Genomic DNA, 4,777 nt, shown 5'->3' on the forward strand with positions numbered 1-4,777 from the left:
AAGGTTTCAAAAGTTGTTTATCTTTGCGTCTTATTTGAGAAAGGGATAACATTACAAACCTGGCATTACCTCTCAAAAAGGGAAATACAAAAGCTTACAAAACATATCATTACATAGATAAAAAGTTCGACTCGCTTCATTGTTTAATGTTGAATTATAATTTATCAACCAATAAAAATACACATTTTACAGATAGCCAGTAAATATTCAACTCAAGACAATGTCCAGATATGACTTGACCTACAACGTAAAGTTAGTTACAATGTCGGAGTATGTCATGGATGCGTCACACAAAATACGATGATTCAGTTCTTTCAAAGAAAGCCAACAATTGGAAAACTGAAAAAAAAAGAAGTTTTGTCTTTTGTTGTTGTTTTTGGAATTTCGCACAAAGCTACTCGAGGGCTATCTGTGCTAGCCGTCCCTAATTTAGCAGTGTAAGAACCAGAGGGAAGGCAGCTAGTCATCACCACCCACCGCCAACTCTTGGGCTACTCTTTTTACCAACGAATAGTGGGATTGACCGTTACATTATAACGCCCCCACGGCTGGGAGGGCGAGCATGTTTGGCGCGACGCGGGCGCGAACCCGCGGATTACGAGTCGCACGCCTTACGCGCTAGGCCATGCCAGGCCCAATGCATCGTAATCATAAGATTATATCATTGTTTTAAGAAAGACTTCAAAATTGCTGTTGTTGCCATAGCATGTGCCTCCATCTGCTATCAGAGAGGGATTTTAACACACTTTCATTTCCAAAACAAGCTTTAAGAATTTTCCACCAGCTGGTTGAGGCTGAGAAAAGCAGTGTAGAGATAAAATTAACTGCCACTTGACAGCATTCAACAGCACTACCAGGTTTAGTGAATGGGCTGCACAGGGCACATATATTGCAAACTTATTTCTTCATAAACTTATGCTGCATCCCCTTATAACGCCCAGACATGTCAGCAGCACTGTTGTAAGACTGACACTTACATTTTGAAAAATTAAGTTTGCAAACTTCACGTAAGTACTGCAATACCTAGTTTGCCATTTCCTCACTGATATGGCTTTCCAGTTTCAGAAAGGTTAAAAAGCGTTCAGTAGGCTGCCCATCTTTTAAGTATCGAAGTACAACACTTAATTGAGCAATATGTGATAGATCTGGCGTCAAGTCATGTTACTGCATCAACAATGAACGCGTGGGCTTTCTGAACCATTGGTTCAATTAGTTCTTCACAGGTGGTTTTGGACAAACAAGAAGAATTTACTTTTCCAGAATTTCCATATTTCGAAATGTGCCCTGCTAAAAATTGATCAAACTGACTTATGAGCTCAAGCAGCCCTAAAAAAATTCCATTCTGCAGTGAACCTAATTTTTCATCTGTTCCTTGAAAGGCTAGGTCACATTCAGCTAACGCACGAATAACAGCTATTACACGCTCCAAGACATATTCTCAGTAATTACACTCTTCTTTAATTTGTTTCTCAACTCTTTTCGCAAGCCTAAACCTTGTCTGTAAGTTAAGTATGTTAGCATAGAGTCTGGGTGAGTAGTGCTTCTTTCATGATGATCAATTATAATAGTATTTCGCCAGTCACTGAACCCTTCTCTTTCAACAATACATAAGGAAACTTTAAGGGCAAAAAGTTTACAAACAAAGCAGTAAACTACCCCTGTTGATGTTGAATACAATAACCACTCTCTCTTGTATTGCTCACCATTGGCTTTTACCCCAAAGAAAAGTGTTCGCAAATAGTATCTCGTTGGTTTGCCACTATTGAAAGTCCGGCAAAATTTGCCAAATGGCCCATTGTGGTATTGACAGTCAGTGGGTCCACAAACAATCCATAAGCCACATCATCAGCAGAGAAATCGAGCCACAAACCTGGATCTTTTGCTTTAGTTTTTTCATCTTTTGTGGACTAAAGTATTTTACCATAGTCTAGTAGATTGTCATTTTCAGCAATTATTCAACTTCAGACTGTCTGGTAGAGCATCTTGCATCAACATTAACACTAAAGATATCAGGAGAATTTACAGGCAAAGTGAAATCAGTTGTGAGACTTGTGCCAGTTGAGCCAGCCTGTGACACCTCAACGTCACCATGATGTTCTGACCTTGAAGTGGACAAAGTGGTACTTGTGGGTGTGAGAGCTTGGTTCAACTTCAATCTTGTTAGACTCAGAAGCAGTACAAGTGACTTATGATGGAGGAGATGGGTTTTGGTTTGGAATATCATGTTGTGTAAGTTGAGTGAAAAATTAGTCAGCTTTCCAGTCTTGGTTCCTTTTTGCCAGTTTTTTCTTTTGTGCACCACTTAATTGAACATGTTTCATCTTGCAGTCTGAAAAATACAGAAAAAAAACCCAAAAGAATATGGACCATATATAGTCATAATGATTAAAAAAAACACTGAAATTCATAAGGAAAAACGTTGGTAATCCAGTCAAAGATACTAAACTCTAGGTCTACATTTCGACAAATATTGTCAGAAAGTTATCCTAAGACCTAGTTCCTCAGCACATAAGTATGAATTCATAAATACCTTTATTGATTTGCTGCATTCTAATTGGTTGAAAACCATTCGAGACCAGTCTCAAATCAATTTGAAACTGGCTTCAATCTATTTTAGGAGAATTAGTTTTCAGCCATTGCAAAAGTTTCATTAAGGTTGTTGCTACGGTAGTTGTATGCAACAAACAACGTCAGTGGTAAGATGCAAATCAATTGTGAGTCAAAAAGTATTACAAAACAATTTGTGATCAACAACACATACTGTAGTAGACTATATACATAGTGATCATCCTGTACTGGTACACATACATAACATAAAGTCAATTGTAAACTGTACTGCACATTGAACTTCTAAACACTGGGTTAGGCCTAATCTAGAGTCGTCAATCCTAATAAAATATCTGAAGAATGAGTTCTAACCTCAACTTTGAGCTCAGTTTTGACCAACAAAATAGGCATATGTCTGAAACTTTATCTACATGTCTGGATGGGAAGGCAAATTCAAAACGACAGTCTTAAACTGGGAATAACCCACTTCATTATTCCAGGTTACAAGTGTTTCCAGTGTATTTACACTAAACTAGTCACAGTATTTAGGCTTAACATTATTGTCAGTCAGTTCTCAGATAACAACACTAACGTTAGGTCTAATGCTAATACATTGCAACTGAGGCTACTAACGTTAAGCCAAGTACTCAGTAATAACCTTGCTCACATGAACTTGTTCAATTCATGCACTTTTTCAGACAATCCTAAATCAGTTTTGTTGATTTGTCGGTTCTTCACAGTATCCTTGTATGACCATGTTGCCACGGTACTGTACTACTACTAGTAATATAGTGTATATATATATGTTGCCGTACATGTCGAAGTCTTGCGCAATTTTACCTAAAAGGTCGAATTATCGCCTTTAGACTGCTCCGATCAGTCAGTTGTTTTCAGAAATGTAATAGAACACATATTGATCTGAATTTATAGCCGCAAAATAGTTGAATTATACCTAAAAGTTTGTTGTCGTTGTCTCTGTGTTTTCCCCGGGATTGTTCGTTGTCTTATAAAATATATCACCAGAGGGCCGAGCTGGGTCGGGCATTATGACGTCAGGATAGGATCACGAAAGAAGTAAGGAGAATATAATTGTGATCACTATTTTTAGGTCTAAAAATGACATATTTAACAAAATTTTGTTGGTTATTTATGAAATGGGATAAAAACAAGGATGCCTGGTCTTAAATTACATTTAAACCCTTGTATTTATCCCCTATAGTAAATCTCAGCTTCAGATCTGTTTATATTATTACATAATCACAAGGGAATACATACACACCAAATACTCTTAGATGTGGCTAAATAAAGCAGTAAAAGGTAAAACTAAACAGTTCCACTGTCTATAATTTCTTATAAATATCCACAGAAGAAGAAATGATTGAGAAAAATATTTCATCTTCAAGGTCAGACATCATAACATACGATCGTATTTTACCTGAAGTTTTATCAACATTTTATACTGCCCTTTACAGTAATCTTTCGCAAATCAATGACTTCTTACTTCAAATACATAGTTTAGTAGTTTCGCGAAACTTTAGTCACTCACCGAGCCAAAGAAAACGTTATTATAACAATGCAGAGTAAAGTCGAACACGGCAGTTAATGACAGTTACAAAAAAATTGACTGAAGTTGAGTGTGGCAGTGAAAGAGTTAAGGGCATGATGGCTAGGGAAAAACCTCTGTGGTGCTCCCTTTCCCTTGGTGCTCTAAGCACGTGCTTATTTTGCTTAATAGTTAATCCAGAGCTAATCTCTACTCACTCATAAAAGTTCAGCTATGAGTATGAAACTTCTTGCTACTTTGTGTTGTCCTGGTCAAGAAACTAGTGTTTGATTTAACACTACCAAACCAAGTTACAGGATCTAACCAGACTCAAACACATAAATATTTACTATTACCTCATGAAGTTTGTTTTATAAATCAATGACGCAAGCACTCTATTACAAACGTTACTGCAAGTAAAAAAAAACCGCTAAGTTATAAGCACTTAATATTTCCTTTGAGCCTTTGAGAAACTTTACTTTTGGCCAATAGCCCTTAATAAGTTCAAGTTCTTAAGTTTACCACGTGGAATCGTGAAGGAATATGTTGACTTTCAATGTGTTTAAAGATGATCCATTCTCTAATTGTTAAGTTAAACTTGTGCAGTTGGTAATAAAATTATGTGTACACCGAATGTTGTTGACAAAAGCGAAAACTAAAAGTTGTAAGTCAATTAGTTACAAATAT

Source organism: Tachypleus tridentatus, chromosome 13 (assembly GCF_004210375.1).
Source record: "Tachypleus tridentatus isolate NWPU-2018 chromosome 13, ASM421037v1, whole genome shotgun sequence".
Taxonomy (NCBI): domain Eukaryota; kingdom Metazoa; phylum Arthropoda; class Merostomata; order Xiphosura; family Limulidae; genus Tachypleus; species Tachypleus tridentatus.